Here is a 25133-nt window from a genome sequence, read left to right as displayed (position 1 = left end):
TGCCTGTGTCTCTGCCTCTTTCTCTCTCTCTCTCATGAATGAATAAATAGAATCTTAAAAAAAAAAGTAATTGTATTATTTCAATGTTGTGCATTTTTTACCCTGACTCTTCAGCAGAGGTTGACTAGAGTAAAAGAAAGGAAGAAGAGTGTAACACAGTGGGACATTTTGCCAGTTGAAATCACTTATTTTGATTTCCAAACCCAAATCAGCCCAGCCACTCCCAGCCTCAGATTGAGGATGACATAGGCTGTCTTCCAGAGTTTGGCCCTGCACCAAATAGGAGTTTGCCTGTTATGAAACAGACTCGAGGTTTATATGTGTTTTGAAAATGTCCATGTTCAGAGGTAGATCTGCTTTGGGGGGGGGGGGGCTGTAAACTTACACAATTTGCAGTTTCCCTTTATTTTTATTTATTTATTTATTTATTTATTTATTTATTTATTTATTGCAGTTTCCCTTTAAAAAAAAGAATATAAAATCACAAATTCAAAGTTGCTGGGGTCCTCACCAGGGCCCTCAGAGAGTGAAGAGCCCTGAAGTGTAAGCTATCAGTGGTGTTGAGGAAAACCTATATATGCTTTCCTTGCATAGCAGCCACCAACAGACTCAACCTGTGACCTTCTGTTTTCCTTCTTGTAAGTTTTCTCTTGTGCTTTTGTGCCTACCTTAGGGGAAATGCAAGCTGGAAAGAATCCATGAGGTTTATGTAGCAGGAGAAAATGGATTTACTGTCTTACAAGAGATATGATTAAAGGGCCACTCCCATAGAAGGTCTTGAAATTTGAGCTGTGTGGCCATATGAAAAAAAGGTAGAATTTGTGCTGCTTTCTTCAAACTTAAAAATGGATTCATATCTGGAAAACTTTCAAATCAACTGTACAGTATAAACCCTTGTGTGCTTTGAGACAGAATGGGAAAGGGAGCATACTCTTTATTGTATAGTTAACATCTTACCCCCTTACTGTGCCATGCGAAGCAGAAGATGGGGGCAGGAACTGACATTATCATTACTAATTCTCACAGAAACTTTAGGTGAGATGATATTCCTGAAGGTCTATTTCTACTTGGTCTAAAAAGATAAATTATATGAACATCATTATATCTGTCCCTCTTTCTAAGTTTATGGGAGGCAATTGCTTTGGGAGTCAGTGTTCTAAGCTGACGTGTGATCTGATTCCGGTGCAGTAGTCTGGGGGAAATGGTACACGAGATGCTATGGGACAGCAGGATTAGGACAAAAGGGCCAGGCCCCTTAGCAGCCTGCTCTGCTCCTAGGTAGGGCTTATGTGCTAGAGGGATAAAATATGGATCTCAGTGATGAGGATCCAAAAATATCAAGATTTCTTGTAACTTACTTTTGGTTATTAATTTCTAACTAGGTTGTGGTAACTGTTCTTTAAAATGTGTTAGAATACATGACCTAGCAAATGATCTATTTTTGGAAATGTTCCATGTGTACTTTCCAATTATTGGCTAGAGAATTCTATTTATGTCCAATAAATGAAAGTTATTCATTGTATTCAGATCTTCTAAGCTGTCACTGATTTTATGTCTACCTAATTTACCAAATGTGAGAAAGAAAAATAAAAACAACTCAATTTTTAAGTGGGCAAAAGACCTGGATAGGCACTATGCAGCCTGGAAAGTATTTATAGCCAATATGCATCCAAAAGGATGCTTAACCTCATTACTAATCAGAGGAACATAAATCAACACCACCAAGAGATACCATTTTTCATTTCCTTAATCTGCAAAAATCAACAAGCCTGACAGTATCAAGTTTTGAAAGGATATGGATCAAGTTTTCTTACATATTACAAGTGGGAAGATATAACTTTGAAAAATAGTGTGGCATTACTTTGTAAAAGGGAACATTAATATACTCCCAAAATTTATCAGTTCTATTTCTGGAGAGACAGCCTACACACATGCATAAGAAGATGTGTGTAAACAGTTCATTATAGCACTACTTGTAAATAACAAAAAACTAGAAGAGACTCAAAATCCCATCAACACAAGAATAAACAAGTAATGAAATATCATATAGCAGTAATAATGCAACAACATGGATGAATCTTAGAAATATAAAGTATGGAGGTGCCTGGCTGGCTCAGTCGGTTAATTATCTGCCTTCAGCTCAGGTCATGATCCCAGGGTCCTGGGATCAAGCCCCACCTTGGGCTTTGTGCTCAGCAGGGAGCCTACTTCTCCTCTCTCTCTGCCTGCTGCTTCCTATGCTTGTGTTCTCTTTCTCCCAAATAAATAAATAAAATCTTTTTTAAAAAATAGAAGTTATATTAAAAGAAATCAAATCCTAGAAGTTGCCTACAGCCTGTAATGTTTTATGCAGTTCAAAAACAACAAAAACAAATTGTTTACTGGTACCTGGTTGGTTCAGTTGGTTAAGGTCTGCCTTCAGCTCATGTCATGACCCCAGGGTCCTGGGATGGAGCCCTTGCATCAGGGTCCCTGCTTCTCCCTCTCCTTATGTGCTCAAATTCTCTCTTTCTCAAGTAAACAAAATCTTTAAAAACTACACCACCAACAAAAAATAGTTTAGGTATATATGTGTGTGTATAAATATTCACAGATATATAAAAAAAATTTGTCACATGGCATATATGTAAGGGAAACACACATTTTAAGATAGTGATTATCTGATGGGGGCAATTTGACAGGATATGGGAGGAGCACAGATGTTCTGGATACAAGCTAGTGTCAGTATTTTAGTTTTGAGAATAACTGGTGCTTTCATAAGCATTCATTTTATTATATAAATAAATAAATAAATAAATAAATAAATAAATAAAAGATAGGCCCACACATGGACAATGGAGATTATATGTCATAAACTAGAATAGCATACTTCTGTTCACTTGAGGTCCCATTTAAATATAAACAAATGAAAGCTAGAGAAAGGCCTGAATAATGTCCAGATGTAATAATAGAGTGGGAGAAACCCAAATTTTAGCTTTCTGATTGTACAGTGAAGTATAATTTGGCCAAAATTGCCGACATCTGATCCCCTCAGAGCTGTTGGCAAACCATAAACCAAAGTGAAAGCCTAAGGCTGGGTTGATGGTAAGCAAAGCTGATGCTTATTTTCATACAATTTTATTCTCAGCTCCTCTCAGATTCAAGAGCAAGATGTCTAGATAGATGTTGATTGAACCCCTTTCATGATCTCATCAGCTCCTGTCCAACCCCAGTCCTGACTCTCAGCTAACGGAAAGGGTCGAAGGTCTTAGGAGGCAGATTTAGTCAACATTTAATGAACTAGCCGAGAAGAGTTGAGAGTTAACATTCAACCTCCCTCTTCGGCCACCTTCCCATCTCCTCCCAGTGCCTCCCATTGCCTCACAAAGCAAATGGTCCTGCAGCTTCCTCTGGAAGTCAGAAGGCAAAGTATCTTTTGAGGCAGTCCATACAGGTCAGCCTCCCAGGGCACAGAACAAGACAGAGAAAGGGAAGAGTAATTCTGGACAGACAAGCAGAAGATATCCAACAAGGAGACAGAAATAAAAGTGAGAGTAAGATTTCTTAGGAAGCTTTAGAAAGGGAGACAGACTTTTTACGCCGTCTTCCTGGAATGCAGACACAATGCCCAGAAGCACAGCTGTCATACTTTGACCATGGAAGATGCAAAACACATACTGAGAATGATGAATCAAGATAGAGAGAGCCTGGAAATTAACAAGTCAGGAAACAACGAATGTTGGTGAGGATGTGGAGAAAGGGTGGGAATGCAAGCTGGTGCACCAACTCTGGAAAACAGTTAAGGATCTTCCTCAAAAAGTTAAAAAATAGAGCACCCAATGACTCAGCAATTGTCCTACTGGGCATTTACCCCATAGATACAAATGTAGCGATCTGAAGGGGCACCTGTACCCCAATGTTTATAGCAACAATGTCCTCAATGGCCAATCTATGGAAAGAGCCCCGATGTCCACTGACAGATGAATGGATAAAGAAGATGCGGGGTGTGAGACAGCTGGGTGGCTTAGTGGTTGAGCGTCTGCCTTTGGTCATGATATTGGGGTCCTGGGATCGAGCCCCACATGGGGCTCCCTACAGGAAGCCTGCTCCTCCCTCTGCCTGTGTCTGCTTCCCTCGGTGTCTCTCATGAATAAATAAATAAAATCCTTAAAAAACTAAAATAAAGTAAATAAAATTTCTGGATATCAATTAATATTCAGACTACACTAGAGAATTTTGCCTCTAAGGGAATTCAACAGATAGATTTTAAGGTAAAGAGAAAATTATATTCTAATTTAACTGTTTGTTGAAATTTGCCTCTTACAAATTGGGGTAAAACTGTATATAGATAAACCTGTGATTTATGACCAATCTGAGTCCTTAGTCAGAAGCTTGTTAAATATTTTATACCCTTTTACAGACCAGTTATATCCTTTAGTCTCACAGTAACCAGGGGCCTGTTCTAACTGCATCCTCAAACCCTAAACTGTGGGGTATTGATGCTCAAGAAAATGAGGTATTGGTAATGATTGGTGACAGAACTGAGAGTGGTGGGTTATGGGCAGGATCTGTAGATGCTGGGGCATTTACAGAGGATGCAGACAGATGGCATGTCTGTATATACTAACTTCCCTTGGGCTCAGACATTGATGAACTAGGTTAACTAGGTTAACTCAACATTCTATGTTTCAGTAACATGAACTTTCTTTGGAATTCTTATTGCATTATTTTGTGCAACCCCTGCTATGCAGATCAGATTTCATAACACCTTGGGAGGATATGTAGTAAACAATGTAGTTTTGGTTGCTGACTCAATGTAGCCAAGTATGAAAGAGGCTTATCACCTTTGGTCATTAACATTTCTCTTTGAGATATTGCTTAGGTTAATCTTACCTAGTAAACACTGGCTAGATGTTCTTTTTTCCTCCAGGCACCCTGCTAAACTATATTTTCCAGTGTCCCTCAGAGTTAGGTTCAGCCATCTAATAAGTTCTTCCCAAGAGAATATGGGCAGAAGTGTTGTCCACTACCTTTAAGGCCTGGGCTAGAACAAACCTTTTTTTCTCTTTTCCTATGTCAGTGAAATTTAAAGGATCCTGTTAAGGCCTTAGAGAATGACAGAGCCACTAATTCCAAGGAGTCGGGGTCCCTAAAAGACTGTGTGGAGCAGTCTTCCTGCCAACTTTATTGGATTGACATAAGTAGGAAAAACAAACAACACTAAAATTATTTAATGTTATACTGCTAAGATTCTAGGACTATAGAAATTAACCCACCTTGACTAATAAATCTCAAGATCTGTATAAGAAAAGAACACAATTACCTCCTCAATTCATACATATAAGTAAAAATAAGTGCATATGAGACTTAGAGATTATTCCAGTAAAAGTTCAGAAAATACTTATTCCCAAATGGCTTTAACAGACTTTGGCATATAGTTCGACAGTCTTGGTAAGTATCAGACTTCATTTTTGGTGAACAGATCCCACAAAACGGATGGCTTGCTTTCCTGTTTTCTTCACCTAGAATCTATTTTTAAAACTCAGTCTTTAGAAAAGTATTCATTTTCAGTATTACTCAAATTATAGTATCAATACTCATAGTATCAATAAGTCAGAACACAAGACTGTGATCTCTTTTTAACAAAGAAGAAAAATAGCTGCATATATAGTTTTTAAATGTGTCACAATTTTTTTTATCCAATTATATCTCAATACAAAAAGAATAAATGCTCACGCCACTGGCATATGCTCAAAAAATAGTTTCATGATTATTAAGCACTAGTTATTGCATTTAGGCCATACTGCCATGGGTTATTCAATATTTAATATATGCTCAATATATTCACATAAACTCTAGCTTGCACAAACTGTTCTAGGAAATGGCTTACTCTCTCAAAGTCTTTACTCACCCCAATGCTATATGACCAAGTTAGGAATGTTTGGCTCATAAGCCTCCAGTTATTTTTTCTCTTAGATACTTTCAATCAACTAGTCAGAGATTAGTTTCCCTACACAGTCATTGAACTCAGTCATCTCAAAATAGCTAAAACAAAGCACGATAAATCAGCTCCAGGTTCAATGGTCACACTGTAGGAACACAATTCATTTGCTAATTAAATGCATACTAGCTACACTACTGCCTCCCACTAGCTTCAAATATCTGTTTGAGAACTCTCCATTTGCCTGAGGATTGAAAATAAAGTAGACATCTCCCTCTGCCTTGCTAAATAGTCTTCCATGGAAGCTTTTCTCCTACACCTATGTTTTAAATGTTAGTTGGGGCACCTAGGTGGCTCAGTGGTTGAGCATCTGTCTTTGGCTCAGGATGTGATCCTGGGGTCCTAGGATCCAGTTCAGCATCGGGCTCCCCACGGGGAGCCTGCTTCTCCCTCTGCCTATGTCTCTGCCTCTTTCTGTGTATCTCTCGTGAATAAATAAAATCTTTAAAATAAATAAATAAATGTTAGTTTGTAGATTAGCCTACTAGAATTTTTATGAATATCAACTCAGCCGCTTGTTTCTGCCCACTGCCTTCAAATTAAAGACATTATATCAATAATTAGACAGCAATACAATTTTGGAAACAACCAACTGCCATATTATAGTTGTGTCCAAAAGCCCCAGAGATCAGCCTAATTTGGACCCAAACTTGTGGACAGATTTTGCCCTGCATATGCCTTGAGTCTGCTCAATACTGAGCTCTCTGAAGTCAGGGACTGTAACTGGCTTTCTAAGTATACACAGCACCTGCACGGTGCCTAGAATGTAGATGTTTCCCTAAAAAAATATTTTATCGAAAGGAGGAAGTTTCAAGAGATAAGGCTGGAGTACTTCATGAGCCATACTAAGTAATTTGGATTTCATTCTGGAATGCCAGTAATTTTAGGCAGGGGAGGGACATGAATACATTTTCATTTTTAGAAAGCTCCCTCTGGCAATATGCTAGATGCCTGGACTCTAAGCTTTGTGAAGGAAGGGGACTTTGTCCATCTTGTTCATCACTGGTATCTCTAGTACATAGTACAGTTCCTGCAACATATAATCTGCTCAAGAGATAACTGCTGAATGAATGAATGAATGAATGGTCCATGAAGTTAGTCTCTGAATCTTCCACAAGAAGAGGAGACTTCAAGACCTCATGGGAAATTTTGATCTCCTCTAGGTTAGCCTTGTGATTTGATTTCAGAGCTAGTAGCTGGTTCTTTTTTTTTTTTTTTTTTTAAGATTTTTTTTTTAATTTGAGGGATAGAGTTAGCTGGCAGTGGGCAAAGGGAGAAGCAGACTCTGCACTAAGCAGGGAGCCTGATGCAGGTCTCAATCCCAGAACCTAGGATCATGACCTGAGCAAGAAGGCAGATGTGTAACCAACTGAGCCACCCAGGCACCCCTAGTAGCTAGTTCTTGATCCATCTGAACCTCCGAAAAACTCACCAAAATAGAGTGAGATGTCACTAATCTGGAGAAATCTTTTTGGACCCAACTAGACATATCTCTTGCGCCGAAACTGAAGTTGATTAATTCTCCAAAACAGAGACGGATGAGCCAAATGTCCGTAAGAACATTTTCTCAAGGGACATTTGCAGGACACTGGAGGTCCCTGTCAGTCCATTCTCCAAGTAACAGCATTCCAAAGGAAGGATACAAACCATAGGACCGGCAGTTAATTTTATGGTTGATAAACATGTTTCAACCTTGAGCTCCCAGATAATGTGTTTCTATGGTTCAACTGGGTAGCCTCTGGAGTGTTGACCTTTGAAACATGGGCATCACAATCTGACATTTGAGGCTAGTCAGTAACTCTAGTGTCCACGCAGTTCAGTAAGTCTTGCTTTTCACAGAACCTCCTCCCTGCTAACCCTAACTATTCCCAAATATAAATGAGAAAATTAAACATTTACCTTGATGAGAAAATAGCGCTCTTTCATTGACACTTCTTCACACTCTTACCAATGTGATTTAGTTATAGTTTTTAGTGGCTGTTTTTACATTTTTAATTATTTTGTAGAGTTAAAATATGTAATAATGGATAACTGTGCAATACATTAAATACTTATGGGTATGTTGTGCCTTCTGTTATAATATAAAATCCATCTATTCTGGTTGATGGGTTTTAACCTCACACAGAATACTTTAAACTCCATTTGGACTTGTGCCTACAATCACCTTAGCAAAGTCTCTTAAGTAACTGCGCACAGCCTAATTAGTATGCATTATCAATTAACAAACTTAATAGCCGGCAGATTGATTAGATCCTCTGTTGCAGGGGCAGAGCTGAAGCGAAACAGAATGAAAAATCATTGCACGCATACTCTGCAGCTTTGTTATTTTCTCAGATCCCCTCCTCCTCCTTCACATTCCTTTAATTAATGCATGCGTGTGGTTCTGCATATCTGGTAAACCTGAGTTTTTCCTAACTCTTTCCTAAAGCTCATTCGTAAACAGAGGGAGGGAGTCCGTGTGTCTCTTTTCTTCCAGGGGCTCTGTATGTATCTTTTTCACCCCTCTTCTTGCCCTTTGCATGGCACTGAATTTTAAAGGGCTGCTTCTCCCATTCTGATTATCCTCCCTGTGCTGGAAATGGGAGAGGAATACAAAGATGAGCAGGAAGTGTACGCTTTTTAACACAGAGGACCGCTCAGGAGTCACATCAGTGGGGCTCTGACAACCCTAAAGTGCTTCTGGTAATTATTTCCAAAAAGAATGGTGCAAATGGACTGTCCTGTTACATCTTGTCTATTTTTGATGGACTGGAAACAATATGAATAAATGAAGGAAAATCCACATTTCCTGAAAGCAGGGATCAAGCTAAAAGGAGTTGCCAACTGCACTGTTCATAAAACGCTGGCATTATAAGAATTTTACACCTTCCATAAACATTCAACACAAAACTCTAAAAAGACTTCTGAAGACATTTCCAACACCATAAATTGTCACCCTGTAGTGCTGGTTTGGGTAGTATTTTTCTATTTTAAACAAAGTAATGGCTCATGCCAGTTTTTTTTTAAATTTATTAGCTGTTCTCAGGTATAGTATCTTTTTTTTACTTCTATGCAAGAAGAGTTATAATTGGGATACGGAGGAGGCAAAGAGCAGTTTTAATTTCTGTTTTGAAGGACACCTGTATTCTGGTGGTTTATTAACTGTTCCCTCCAAAATCTTAGTAAGGATAATCCCAGGAATCCCAAGGCTAGTCAACTTTTTAATTGTCCTTTGCAAAGAAGGACCTGTTTGTCATTTTCCCTTTTGCTCACCATGCTCCAGACCTAGCGGCCTTCTCACTGTTCCAGAACACACAAAGTTCATTCCTCTACTTGCTTCCCTCTGCCTAGGATGCTTTTATTTTCCTTATGGCTTGCTTTTTTCTTATCATGTAGGTCTCAGCTCAAATATCATCTCCTAAGAGAAGTGCTCCCCAATCACCCAGCCTATAGTGATGCCCACCCCCCTCATCCAACCACCAGTACTCTTCACCACTCTATCATAGTGATGTATAGCTCTTTCATCATCTTACATTATCTTACTTATTTGCTTCTTTATTTAATGTCTTAATTTCCCATAAGAATGCAAACATCTCATTAACACGGACCTAATGTGTTTATTCACAGCTATTTGGCTTCAACACCAAGCAAAGTGCTTAGCACGTTTTAAGAACTTAATAAATGCTTGTTGAATGAAAACACGATTGAATAAGCAAATAGGGAATAAGTAAAAAGTGGGCATTAGCATGTATGTACAGAAGAGAAAAAGGATCAACACTGAGTGAACCCAGAGCAATACCGACATTTACAAAACAAGCCAACGGACCAAGGATATTTCTTCAAAGAAGATATCCAAATGGCCAAGAAGCACATAGACAATGTTCATCCTTATCCATTTGAGAAATAAAACAAAAACCGCAGTGAGATGCCACGATTTACACACTAGCATGGCTAGAATAAAAAAGATAATGTCAGTGAGGATATGAAGAAATTTAAACTCCTATGCATGGCTGGTGGGAACGCAAAATGGTACAGCCTCTGTAGAAAATAGTCTGGTAGTTCTGCAAAATATTAAACATAGCTACCACATGACCCAGTAATTCCACTCCGAGATATACACCCTATAGAAATGAAAACATATGTTCCTGCAAAAACCTGTACATGAATGTTCATAACAGCATCATTCATAACAGTCATAGAGTGGAAACAGCTCAAAGTCCATCAACTGATGAATGGATACAGTGTGGTAGGTCCATACGATGGATTATTATTCAGCCAGAAAAAGGAATGAAGTACTGACACATCCTACATGAATAAACGTTAAAAACATTATGCTAAGTGGAAAAAGCCAGTCTTGAAACACTACATTGTGGACTGTCTTATTTTCGGTGAAATGCCCAGCACAGAGTCAATCTACAGAGACAGAGATTGTATTAGTACCTGGGTTGGGCTTAGAGGAACAGAAAGTAAAGAGTGACTGTTAACGGACACCGGGTTCCTGTTTAAACTGATGAGAAAGTCATAACATTGATTATGTTATGTAATGGTTGAACTCAATGAACTAAAAACCACTGAATAATCCATTTTAAATGGGCAAATTGTATGGTATGTGAATTACAGCTTTAAAAAGCTGATTTTACCAAAACAAGAAGAACAAGTCCATAAAAGAGACTGGAAAGGCGCCAGGAGTGCGGGCATCAGTGTTTCCTGGAGGAGAAGCTGGTTATCAGCAGCCACTTGTGCCACAGACCAGGGAAAACGGGGACTGGAGCGTCCACTGGAGGGACAAACAGGAAGGGTCTCGGCGGCTCTTGGCGACACAAACAGGGAGGCATTTCAGTTGGGGTTCCCCAGAAACAGCCCGGAAATAAGGCTTCATACAAGTGTTTCTTAGAGGATAAGAGGTCGGGCAGCGGGGAGAGAGGGCAAGGGGGAGAGAGGGCAAGGGGGGACGGCAGGAGAGGGGCCGGGTTCCTCGGGAACACCTGAGAACCAGGACTGCCCTGCTCGGGCAACGGAGGGACAGGGCAGACAGTGGGGTGCAGTGGGGTGCAGTGGGGTGGGTGCCAGACACCGAAGGCCTTGAAGAACCCAGGGCTGTGGGTAGGCCTCCGGGTCTCCGCCCGCGGGGTGGGCCGCTCCTCGGGGTGGGGCCTGGGTGCCCGGGGTCGGCAGCTCCGGGGTGGGGCCTGGGTGCCCGGGGTCGGCAGCTCCGGGGTGGGGCCTGGGTGCCCGGGTCGGCAGCTCCGGGGTGGGGCCTGGGTGCCCGGGGTCGGCAGCTCCGGGGTGGGGCCTGGGTGCCCGGGGTCGGCAGCTCCGGGGTGGGGCCGTGGGGCCTGGGTGCCCGGGGTCGGCAGCTCCGGGGTGGGGCCTGGGTGCCCGGGTCGGCAGCTCCGGGGTGGGGCCTGGGTGCCCGGGGTCGGCAGCTCCGGGGTGGGGCCTGGGTGCCCGGGGTCGGCAGCTCCGGGGTGGGGCCGTGGGGCCTGGGTGCCCGGGGTCGGCAGCTCCGGGGTGGGGCCTGGGTGCCCGGGGTCGGCAGCTCCGGGGTGGGGCCGTGGGGCCTGGGTGCCCGGGGTCCGCAGCTCCGGGGTGGGGCCCCGGTGCCGGGGGTGGGGAGCGGAAGGTGCAGGGTCCTCCGCCCAGAGCGGGTCGCGGGCCCACAGGCCGAGGGGAGGGAGCCGCGGCCCCGCCTTAGCCCCCCGCGCAGCCCGCAGCCTGGTTGGTCTCTCCCGCATCCAGCCGACCCGGAGGGGACCCGGCTACGCAGTCTGCTTGCCTGGCACTGGCTCCACCCAAGGGGACAGGGAGGACAACAAAGCTGTTTGAGTTGTTTCTTTTTGTCTTTTTACCGATTCCACACCCAAATTAGTAGACCTCTCGTCTGTCCGGGGTGGAGCCGGGTCCCCTCCTGGCTGGATGGAGGAGCGAAGCCGGTGGAGACGCGGCCGAACCCTCGGCCCCGGGCTCAGCCGCAGGCCCCCGCCGGGTGACTTCCTCGGGGCAGGAGCTGTCACACTCGCTTGAGTCCCTCGTGCTTCGGTCTCTCCGGCACGTGGTTTCCCTGTAAATGCTTCTCAGCTGGATGGAGCTGGGGGGCTGGGGGGGACCCCTAGGGGCCCTCGCCCCTGAGTTTCCGCCCGCCCGGCTGGCCTCCTGTCCTCCTATTGGACTTCTCTTGGGTCTGTTTTCTGTGTAGGCCCGTGGCGGGCCCCTGTTCAACCAAGGCTTAACCCGCCCCCCGCCCCCCACCCCCACCCCTGTCTTCACCCTCACTCTCACACACCAACATGGGTTTTGTCCTCTCAAACCTGAGGAGAAACTCTCCTTTATCTTCAACAACTGTACTCCTTTTCTTTCCCTGGTGACAGTACCATTTCAGGTAATGGCCCTGACTGGGCCTACAATTTTAAATTTTGCAGATCATATTTCAAAAGACATTTGTGGGAGCGCCTGGGTGGCTTAGTTGATTAAGCATCTGCCTTCAGCTCAGATTTTTTTTTTTAAGACTTTACCTATTTATTCATGAGAGACACAGGGAGAGAGAGGCAGAGACACAGGCAGAGGGAGAAGCAGGCTCCATGCGGGGAGCCCGTCGTGAGACCCGATCCCGGGACCCCAGGATCACGTCCTGAGCAGAAGACAGACACTTGACCGCTGAGCCACCTGGGCGCCCGCAGCTCAGGTCTTACCCTCAGGGTCCTGGGATCAAGCCCTGGCTTGGGCTCCCTGATCATCTGGGTCTGCTTCTCCCTCTTCCTCCGCCCCTCCCCCCAGCTCATGCTCTCTCTCTCTCTCTCATACTCCGTCCCTCTCTCTTTCTCTTTAATACAAATTAAAAAAAAAAAAAAAGATTTGTGAAACAAAGGTTTGCCAACCTAATAAAAACATCAAAAATTGCCATCTATCATCACTATGACTTCATGTGAGAAACAGCATTTAACAACAGCAAAAAGCCTCCCCCAAATAGGAAGCACATATTTTCAGAATGAGGTTTGATGGGTGCCTTCTAAGAGAGCACAGTGGTAAATTTATGATTTTCCTTATTTTTTTCATTGTGCTGTAAGTTGGTCAAAATTTTGCCAAAGATGGATGTTGAGAAACACTGCTCTATACTCTAGAGTAGAGTTTGAAGCCAGGTGAGATCCTGGGTGGAAGAGAGAGGTATTCAGGGGCCAGATAAGGCCGTAAGTAGACATGTACCCACATTATCTGTGCTTTCGTGAGGCTGGTCCTGATTAACAATATCCACAGCTTAAATGTCTGACTCTTGGTTTCAGCCTAGGTCGTGATCTTATGGTTGTGATATTGAGCCCCAGGTCAGGCTCCATGCTCAGTGTAGACTGCTTGAGATTCTTTCTTCCTCTCCCTCTGTCCCTCCTGCTCATGCTTTCACCCATTAAATAAATAAATAGATAAACAAACAAATCTTAAAAAAAAGAAAAACAATATCTACAGCTGAACAAGAAGTCTAGGTCCTTCTTTCCTGCCCTCTAGTTTCTAGAACACTCACCTGCCCCCTATACTCAACCCCCACCCAATCTAGTTTGTTCTTCACTTCTCTTGGGCAATTTCTGTTTCTTTACAATGTTTTATATTCTAAACACCAGTTTAAAGAAATTAATGTTCAGATATTCTGATGATATTTGAAAACTATTTTTATTGGGAGAGCAAATGAAATTAGTTACCACGGTAACTTGTTACTGAAGCCTTTCAGTTCTTGGCCTTTGTTTTCCAAAGGTATTTTAAACTTAGTCTGTCAGAAACAATGGCCAACCCAGTAGCAATGAGCAACCTGGTGTCCAGTTTGTGTCTTTATTTTTTTATTATTATTTTATTTTATTGATTTTTTTCTTTTTTCTTTTTTTTTTAAGTATGCTCCACACCCAGCAAGGATCCCGACACAGCCCAAAGATCAAAACCTGAGCTAAGTGTTGGATGCTTAACCAATCAAGCCTCCCAGGAGCCCTTGGATTATTTTTAAATGCAATTTCCTACTAGGAGGAATCAGTGCTCCTTGGAAATGTGACTGATTTCAGGACTGAACAGAGTGAGCCTGAAATACCTTGTCATATCAGAAAGCAAGAAAACTATTGAAGGCAATCAAGTTCACGTCAAAAGACACAGGAGCCAACTGAAAGTCCACTTCCTAAAGGTGAAATAGTCTGAGCATCAAAAAGAATAACTAGTATAATGTGTTGGAATAATCAAATATATTAAAATTTATAAGTGCAAAAAAATTAAAAATAATTGATAACTTTGGCTGGAGCCCAGAAAACAACTTATAGTCTGGACGTTGTTAACTAAAAGGAAGGACTCCACATTCCTCCTGCCTCTTCTGCTCCAACGATACCTCAAGGAAACCAAACTTGTTAAGGCAAAGTTCTTCATAGAATAATTATAGTTCACAAATGCAGAGGAATGACATAATTATGTCACTATTTTTCTACCTCTTAATGAAATAATGGATGCTCTCCTGCCAGAATGACTGTGTAGAGATGACAATCTATAGGAATAAAACAAAGCAGACGACTTGCTTCCCATGAAGTGTCACCGGGTATATAGTGACATGTAGGTCCGGGCTACTTACTCTTAGTGTACCTCCCAACTGAGAGACTCTGAAACTGCAGGAAGGCTTCACTGTTTATTTAGGAACATATAAGAATAGCAGTAAGAGAGGCGGAAGGGTGGGCGAAAAAGCTAGTTTCTTTTCTACTAATTTTGTAAAAACCTTGAAAATATGTTAAGGAAACCTAACTCAAGGGATGGCTGGGTGGCTCAGCAGTTGAGCATCTGCCTTCAGCCCAGGGTGTGACCCCGGGGTCCCAGGATCATCAGGATCCCTGTAGGGGATAATAAATAAAGTCTTAAAAGAAAAAAAAAAAAAAAAAAGGAAACCTAGCTCAAAATTGGAGGTAGGAAGCCAAGAAGGGAGGGCTCTCAGAGGCCTGTACCACCCATTGCGGTTTGCATAGCTCACCAGGAAGAAGGAAGATTTCTTCTTGGTCCAGCAAAAGCCAGCTACCCTCACCTGCAGCCAATAAGAAGTCACCATCACTTCAAACTCTCATTTTCCTCTGGTGAACTTTTGTTCAAAACAACCCCTCCCAATTCCCCTTTCCTCAATAAAAGGACGGTCTCCTCCTTTGGTCTCCAGACTTGCCTATGGTTCTCCATAGTTTGCTTGTCCCAAATAGGAATTTTTCTGTTAATCTTGAACAAACATGATTTTTCTGGCTGAATCACTTACCTTTTCTTTTTCTTTTTAAAAGATTCAAAAAACAGAGAAAAAGAGGGAAGAAGCTAGTTCAACACAAAGCTGGTTTGATTGTTTCCTGTTGAAGCAGGTTGGAACAAAAACAGTTAATGCCTATTGAGTACTTACTAATCACAAGTCACTGTGCTGAGCCCTTTACATTGCATCCAACACTATGATAGGTACTATTATCCCCCTTCTACAGATGAAGAAACCGAAGTTTAGAGAATTAAAATGATACCCCTTTTCCATCCATGAACCTGCTAAACACATTAGATAAATCTGCTTCCTACTCTGTGGCCTTTGTCCATCCTGTTCCTTTAGCCTCACACCTGCAGCTGCCATTTTTGAACAAACCCTATGTTCTAGTAATCTGTTCATTTACATGTATCAATTCATTATAATGCTCACTCAGACTCCAAGAGGGGAGTCTTATTGCCCTCATTTTATAAATGAATAAACTGAAGGGCAAAGAAGTAAATTGCCCAAAATGATACAGCCAGCAGAGCAGGGTTTCAAACTGACCCCAAAGGCTGTCCTTTTGTTGTTGTTGCTGTTTTAGAAAGAGAGGGAGCATGAGCCAGGGGGAGGGGCTGAGGGAGAAGGAGAATCCCAAGCAGGCTCCATGCCCAGGGTGGAGCTCAACATGGAGCTTGATCTTAGGACCCTGAGATCATGCCCTGAGCTGCAATCAAGAGTCAGACACTCAACTAATTGAACCACCAAGCGCCCCACAAAGCCTGTCTCTTAATCACTACCCTGTTATCTGCAGCTCAGATGATTCCTCCTCTGTTACCCATAGACTTATTCCGTCACTTTTGGTACCACTCTCATGGTGTCACCCAAGTTTATGTAAGGTCGGGATGGTGTCCATTCAGCAAATACCTATCAGCCAGTTTATTATGCAGGTACTGAGTCTTCAGCAGTGCCTAACACAAAGCTGATGCTTCATAAATGTCGTGTGAACTGCATCACAATTCTTAAGATCAGGATGAAACAAACCACTACTTATAGTCAATATTTTTAAATGAACTATATAGTTATTTCCTCCTTCCCCCCAAATATTTACCTAAGTAAAATACTGTCTATCATAGTGGGAATCGTTGTTTTAGATATGTGATAGCCTGAACAAATGTAGAATTTCATCAGGACTGGCAATAGTACAAAACTCTGAACAGTAATGTGGTATTGTGGCTCAGATCAGAAACCTTTGACTTCTTGAGGCAGAGAAAAGCCAAGAAGCTCTAAACACGTGTTCTTTCTCTGGAGTTAGCAACTTCCCCTGTAGATCCTTTAAAATTATAAATTGACACTCTAACACTTTTTAATCTTAACACTGCTGATAAGATATAATTGTTCAAAGTGGAAAAGAAAAAAACCACTCTTCATTATTTAATGCAAATGAACCAAATTGGAAAAATTACGTGTTTCCTCCTCTGAAAAATGTCTCTTATTTTTATCATCCTCAGTCCTTTGTTTTATATCATTTACACTCAATTCAGAAAATGCCTGTCTAAATTCACTTTCTTAGCTTAAGTTACTAACCCCTTGTTCTTGTATTTGACACTAACTCAAATAGCCTTGAAACAATTATCCTCTCTATTCCCTTCAGAATTGTCTATACTTTAATGAGTTCCCACTTAATCTCTCCTTTGCCAAAGAATACCACTCTGATTAGCTAAGATCCTTAAATCCCCATGTGGATCTCTTGCCCTCTGTTGTACCTTTTCCATTTCTATAATATCCTTTTATAATAAGGTGACTGGAATTGTGCATAGTATTCCAAATGTGGCCCTGCCAATCCTCACAAAGAACCTGGATAATTCCCTGGATTTATATTCAATCTCTCTTCTTAAGCATCCTAAATGAGGGCTCTTACCCCGTCTTTTTGGCCATTAAACTCTGAAAATTTGAAATGTTGAGTTTTCTTCTATTTCCCTTTTATCCATCTAAATTTCTAGTTTCCAAACACACTAGGGAATTTGGGACCATTTTGGCAACTAAATATGCAGTATTTTTCAATGTTTTTGGGGCATAAAGAAAATACACATGTCTTTCAGAGAACAGGAGCTAGTGACAACACTGGGTTTGTTTTGCACACACCTCATCTCTTACTCCTCCTTAGCACCTTCTTCAAAGGAGGAATTGGGTCTAAAGCTGAAGATGAGGCTGGAGTAGAGAAGAAATAGCAGAGCCTACTCAGTGATGAACATTCTTGAGTAGAAAATTTGGTGAATTCAGGTCTTTGAAAAGATCACTGGGACCTAAAGAATATACCACTTCAGGGGCAAGTGGGTGATTCATTGGTTGAATGTCTGTCTGCCTTTGGCTCAGGTTGTGATCCCGGGGTTCTGAGATTGAGTCAGCTCCCCCTAGGGAGCCTGCTTCTCCCTCTACCTATGTCTCTGCCTCTCTCTCTGTGTCTCTCATGAATAAATAAATAAAATCTTAAAAAAAAAAAAAGAATACACTGCTTCAGATGGTTTTGCATCTAATCTTAAACATGCACATCTGCACACACACACACATACACAGGATATACATGTTCACCTTGTATATCCTAGCTCCTTAGTCAGTAGGAGTTATCTAACTTGCTTGGAGATAAAGGGTAGACTGACCATTCCAGGCAGAGGGAACCACATGTGTTGTCTTTTCCAAGCTAGCCTCAGAAGTCACAAAGCACCATTTCTGTTATGTTCTATTTATTTAAAATGAAATACTAATGCCAATTCATATTTAAATATGAGGTGGGGTATGAGTTTTACCTGTTAATGGAGAAGCAGCAAAGATTTTGACATGGTAATGTGGTAATTTGGGAGTAAACTCTATAAATGGATTCCCAGCTTGGTTTCATTTCTATTGTCAAGACACTCGAAAGAGAGAACATAGCCTTTCACAGAATGCTTCTGTAAGGATCTGATGCTTACTTGCCATATCAAGATACACGACTGGAATCTCTGTCTCCAAATTGATCCTGCTCATTATGCAAGTGACTCATACCCCTTTGTACTAAAACAATGAGAAGGGGGGAAGAATGGAGACTGTTAGTCTATCTGGGAGTCACAGATATTAGGCAAAGCAGTCAAATCCTCTATGATAGAAGCTGCCTTAATCAATAGAAAGTAGAAGAAAAAAATATATTAATGACAGATACAGGTTTTTTGAAATTGAACTTAGAAATATCTAGGTTAATGACTTATTTTTCGATATGAAAATTCTGCTGATATTGACTATTTTGCTCTCACAAATGTCAAGCCATTTATTGTACGGTTAAGATGCCCATATTTTCAATAGAAGTATTTCCTTTTAAATGTTAAGAGATATCAACCCTGAAATCAATTCATTTTCTCCTTGTGCTAAAAATTAGAATATCATAGCAGGACACAGTCTAATTGATGTTAACAAGATCAGTGCAAAAAAAGAGACCCAAAGTCTTCTATTTGATTTTCCTTTTAGGACTTGCAACTGATTAATAGTAGCTATTTTTTTTAAAGATTTTATTTATTTGTTCATGAGAGACACACAGAAAGAGGCAGAGACACAGGCAGAGGGAGAAGCAGGCTCCTCACACGGAGCCTGATGTGGTACTTGATCCCAGGACCCTGGGATCACGACCTGAGCTGAAGGCAGACACTCAACCACTGAGCCACCCAGGCGTCCCAATATTAGCTATTTTGAATTCATCTGCACTTATTGATCTTACGTGTCAGAAATCAATCAATAATCAATCAATATGTTCTCTGAACTAAGCAGTGAATTTGGGAACACTCAATTCAAATCTTAGCACTGCCATGGTGACCCTACTCCAGCCACTTATCCTTAGTTAAACCGCTTCTCACTTTTCTTCATCTATCAATATGGCACTGTCTGCTTTTGCCATAATAAAAATAAGTTGATTTGCAAAGGGTAACTCCTATTGTCTAGTTATTTTCTCCTGCAATGCTGTGCTTATAATTCCAGAAGCAGCTAAGAAGGGAAAAATTAGGGTAGTGCAGATTCAACCCATAGATTTACTCTCACTGTGAACACTAATGCCTTAGATATAATATAGGCAGTTGAATATTTTCCATAAAAAATGTATTCATTATTGAGACTAATATGAACTTGTTAATATTCTGGTTAACTATTGATACGTAACAAACTACTCTAAGACTTAGTGGCTCAAAACAATAATTTATTACTAGTATAATATGCATCATGATTTTGTGGTAAGGAATTCAGATAGGACAATGAGGATGGCTCATCTCTTCTTTATGAAGCCTAAGACCTTAGCTAAGATAACGGAGAAGACTAGGAGCTGAAAAACTGGTGCTGTCTGGGTCTGTCTTTTTCTCCCTCCGTCCTCTCCTTCAAGACACATAACTGAATTTGTTTCTCCACACACCCTCTCCATATAGTTAGGCTGGGCTCACTCACAGTATGGAAGCCTCAAGGCAGTCATCTCTCTCACATGGCAACTGAGGGCCCTAGGAAAGTATATGCCCATGAACAGAAACCAGAAGATACAAATTCTCTTAAATAAATGTTGGCCCAAACTGACACAATGCTGCTTCCATCATATTCCCTTGGTCAAAGTAGGGGCCACACAGATTCTGGGGAAAGAAACATAGATTCCACATCTCAACTGGAAGGGTTTTAAAGTGTCTGAACCTCTTTAAGTCCATTACACTTATTTGCATCCTACTATGCTTTAACATGTAGCAAGCACTTTAGCTTCTGATAATGGAAGAGAGGCTCTTATTGGACCAACCCTCTTGTTTTCTTTGGACCATAGATAACAACATAAATACTGTACAAAATATAAATAAACAAATACTTGAAAGCACTGGAGAGCAACCAAAAGCAGACACTGGAATGGAGTCAACGATTGGAGGAAAGAACGGTACTGGATGACTTTTTCATTTTTTTATGGCTATTTACCTAAGGACAGGCCCTAATCCATGCTGAGCAGAGCAGCTGACGCTAAGACATAAGATCTGAAGTCCTACCAGCTTGAAGAATAAGAGGAAAGCGTTCGGAGTACCCATAGCAGTCTAAAAGTGAAGTGAGGGATGCCCAAACAAGGGAGAGACAGAGAGAGAGCTCCAAATGTTGTGTATGAACTGTGCGAGGCCTCTGGTTGACCACAGAACCACTTACATGTAGGGCAGACTCCAAGTAGCCCTGGTCAGACTGGAAGCGCTAAATAAGATTTCACTTGCTGTCAAAGCAAGTTAGTGGCCGTTATATTCAAAACAAAACAAAACAAAAACCATTAACTTTCAGAAGGACAAAAAAGAATCACAAGAACTCAGGGTCTTTTTATATATCATTCAATGCCCAGAATACCATTCTTAATGTATAAATATATTAGGAAATGTGACTTGGACTCAAGAGAAGATGGAATCAATGAAGATCAACCCAAAGATGATCCACATTTTGAAATCAGCAAAGAGTTAAGAAACAGTAGTTATAATTATACTTAAGGACATAAAGGTACAAAAGCTTAATGAATGAACAAATAAGAAATCTCAATAGAGGGGCACCTGGGTGGGTCAGTTGGTCAGCACCTGACTCTTGATTTCAGCTCAGGTCATGATCTCAGGGTCATGAGATCAGCCCTGCATTGCCCAGCATGGAGCCTGCTTAATAATCACTCTCCCTCTCCCTTTACTGCTCCCCTCCACCCAGCTTGTATGCATGTGAGTGTGCGCACGTTCTCTCTCTCACTCACTCTTTCTCTCTCTCCCTCAAAAAAAAAAAAACAAAAACAACAAACAAAACAAAACAAAACAAAAAAACAAACAAACAAAAAAACAGTCTAAATAGAGAAATAGAAACTATTAAAAAATGAATCAGGGATCCCTGGGTGGCGCAGTGGTTTGGTGCCTGCCTTTGGCCCAGGGCGCGATCCTGGAGACCCGGGATCAAATCCCACATCGGTCTCCCGGTGCATGGAGCCTGCTTCTCCCTCTGCCTGTGTCTCTGCCTCTCTCTCTCTCTCTCTCTCTCTCTCTCTGTGACTATCATAAATAAATTAAAAAATAAAAATAAAAAAAAACAAAAGACAAAACAAAACAAAAAAAAATGAATCAAATGGAAGTCCTAGAGGGACGCCTGGGTGGCTCAGCAGTTGAGTATCTGCTTTCGGCTCAGATCATGATCCCAGGGTCCTGGAATCGAGTCCCACATTGAGCTCCCTGCATGGGGCCTACTTCTTCCTCTGCCTGTGTCTCTGCTTCTCTCCATTTGTCTCTCATGAATAAATAAATAACATTAAAAAAAAAAAAACAGAACTCCTAGAAATGAGAGATAAGTTATCTAAAATAAAAATTCGCTGGTTACACTTTGTAGAAGAAAAGAGGTGACAAAAGGAAAGAGTCAGTGAATTGGAAGACCAATCAATATAAATGATTCATTCTGAAGAACAGAGAGGGATAAAAATGAAAAACATGAACAGATCCTCAAGGACCCGTGGATCAGAAAGTTTAGCACATGTGAAACTAGAGTCCCAAAAGTTGAAGAAAAAGAGAATGGGGCAGAAAAAAATATTTAAAGAAATGACCAAAATTGCCAAAATCTGGTAGAAAACCTAGATTTTCAGATTCAAGAAACTTAACAAACCATAAGATGAATAATTTTTTTAAAAAACTATGTTCTACGCATATCATAGACAAACTTCTGAGAACAAAAGATAAAGAGAAAATCTTGAAAGCACTAGAGAAAAATAATGCTTTACACACAGGGAAACAACGGTAAGAATTAAGGCTGACTTCTTGTCAGGAACAAGAGGCCAAGAGAAATCTTTAAAGTGCTGAAAGAAAAACACCACTGTTGACCTGCAATTCTATATCCAGCAAAAATAATCTTCAGAAATGAAGACAAAATAAAGATGTTCTCAGATAAAAACAAGGCACCTGGGTGGCTCAGTGGGTTAAGGGTCTGACTTTAGCTCAGGTCATGATCCCAGGGTCCTGGAATCAGCCCTGAGTCAGGCTCCTCACTCAGCTGGGAGTCTACTTGTCCCCCAGCTTCTTGTGCTCTGCCCGGCTTGCACGTGAGTATGTGTGCTCTTTCGCCAAATAAATAAAAGCCTTAAAAATCCCCAGAATATCAAAAAAGATATAATGCCTTGCCATCTCTGATTGAACTTATTAATGTTAATTTAGGACATAAATATATTTTGCTCTTTTGGAAGTCCCGGCTAGTCTGCCAGTCCAGTTACTTGGGCTAGCTCTTATCTGTACACAAATTCCTCACATGCCAAGTCCTACTTCTGCCTCCTTTCTCCTGTGTATCAAAAAGTATGGAAAGCTTGGGCAGCTCTGGTGGCGCAGCGGTTTGGTGCCACCTGCAGCCCAGGGCGTGATCCTGGAGACCCTGGATCGAGTCCCACGTCAGGTTCTCTGCATGGTGCCTGCTTCTGTCTCTGGCTCTCTCTCTCTCTGCGTCTCTATGAATAAATAAATAAAATCTTAAAAAAAAAAGTATGGAAAGCTTATTGACTGAACAGTAATAAAAAGCGATAATTTTGAGCAAGTACTCTGTGCCAAGACCTGTCTATGGATATTACATTTAATCCTTATCCTTATCAACAGTTGGGGCTGATAATATCAGGACAAAATTACAGATGAGAAAACAGGCTGACAGAAACTAATTACTGGCAATGTGTCCAAGGTCACACAACTAGATAGAATCAGGCCCAAGTAGAGGTCCTTGACCTGCTTGAATAATATTTCATGGACATTTATATATAGCTTGAAAATTGACTAAGTCCCTTACAGACTTCTTCCAAGAGCTTCCTTGTACTATTGGAATCACTCTAACACTTTTATTTAAAGGGCAAAATTTCAGGCTAACACTCCAAAGGTTGGTTAATTGCCCACTTAGGGCTTGCCCTCTCCCTCTCCCCACATTCTCCCTCCTTTGGCAACGGAGGACACCCCCACCAGCTCCCAGCTCACCACACACCTCTGCTCAAGCTGGGCTCACAGGTTCCCAGCTAGAAACTGTATTCCCCAGCCTCCCCTGAAGCTAGGTGTGGGCATGGAACCAAGTGTTGGCAACTGTGATGTAAGTGTTTCCAAGTGCAGCCAGAGCTCAACTTCTGGTTCTTTTTTTTTTTTTTAATAAATTTATTTTTTTATTGGTGTTCAGTTTGCCAACATACAGAATAGCACTCAGTGCTCATCCCATCAAGTGTCCCCCTCAGTGCCGGTCACCCAGTCACCCCCACCCCCCGCCCACCTCCCCTACCACCACCCCTAGTTCGTTTCCCAGAGTTAGGAGTCTCTCACGTTTCTGTCTCCCTTTCTGATATTTCCCACTCATTTTTTCTGCTTTCCCCTTTATTCCCTTTCACTATTTTTTTATATTCCCCAAATGAATGAGAACATATAATGTTTGTCCTTCTCCGATTGGCTTAGCATCATACCCTCCAGTTCAACTTCTGGTTCTTAAAGAAAAGTGCACTTGCATTAGATCCCCTACTCCCCTTCCTGAGGGCTGGGAAAAAGCAAACATGAGCCTCTGCTGTGGACAGCGAGATGGAAGCCACACGTGCAAGGCGCAGAGCCAACTTGCTCACCAGCCCTTAAACATGGCTCCGGATGGCTCACTGCTGAACCAGGCACGGATTACCTTTATGACAACCTAAAGAAAACCAAAAGATTAAAAAATTCAAAGACATTTCTTGAAAACCCAGGCATGTGGCCACCTCTGTGACTTTGACATTTTACCTGACCTCTCTAAGCTTCTGTGTTCCTGTTTCTAGAGCGGGGTGATTATTTTATTTTCCTTGTAGGGCTGGCCTGAGGATGGAGTAAGAGAATATGTGCAAACATCAGCACAGAGCAAGAGGCCACGCCTGCGACATGTATTGTGTGCCACCTGGCTAGATACTATAGAATATGTGGACATAGACACAGCCTCTGCCTTCGAGTACCAAGTACCCAGTACCTCGGAAAAGATTACCTGCTTAATGAACACTGTTGACCTACAAATGGCAACAGAGAACATGCAGCTTCTAGGACAGGTGGAAATGATGCCATAGGCCGTTCTCATCTGCACTTGACAACCGTTCTTCCTAACCATTCCCAGCTCTTCATCTCTCTTAAAACAACGAAGGGAAACAAAAACAAAAACAAAAAACCCTCAAAACAATAAAGGGTGTTTTCTTAAAACCTCCTTTTCAGGCCAGCTCATTACTGAATTACTAGGATTATAAATTTCCTTTAACAAAAGAAGTTACTATTTTCAGCTGTATTATTAGACTCACTTCCTAGTCCTGCTCCCACCTCCAGCCCAATCTGAGCTTCCCTCAATTCTCTTTCAAAAGAGTATTTAATATATTTAGAAGGTGCTGGCCTAGTGTTCAGCATTCAGTTCGTGTCCTCAGCAACAACAGAGGAAAGGTTAGAAATATAAGCGCAGCCCCTTGTTTATTGCAATTTCACAGCTGTGGCAAATGGCACAGACTTGGCAGGAGGAATTAGTTAAAACTTGGCAGTGATACTTCCTTTCCCCTCACTGCATCTCCTTTCAGGGTGGTTGCCAGTTAATACTTATAATATGTTAATCTGTGAAAATAAGGACTAAAAGAAGGACAAGGAAAGGAGGGATTGGGGAATGCTTGGGCTAGGCGGGGAGGGCCAGACTGGCCAGAGAGGAGGGAATAACAAAATGGCAGAGAAGGGAAGAAGAGGCAGAGGATAGAGCAGAGCAGTGCACAGTTTGGGTAGATGCAGAGTCAACCATTAGATGAAAAAGGGGAAAGAAGTTATACACATGAAGAGTCAGTTTTCTCTCTCTGGCAATGATACGAGGATGATGGGGGAGAAGTATAGTAATAGTGTCGAAACTTGACTCCCTTTTTTGGATTCTGGCAAGGTTAGAAGAGCATCATTTGTATTGGTTCTAAGGTTCTAAGGCAGTCATCTCCCT

The sequence above is a fragment of the Canis lupus genome, chromosome 2, assembly GCF_048164855.1.
Source record: "Canis lupus baileyi chromosome 2, mCanLup2.hap1, whole genome shotgun sequence".
NCBI lineage: Eukaryota > Metazoa > Chordata > Mammalia > Carnivora > Canidae > Canis > Canis lupus.
Note: the sequence above shows the minus strand (reverse complement) of the source record.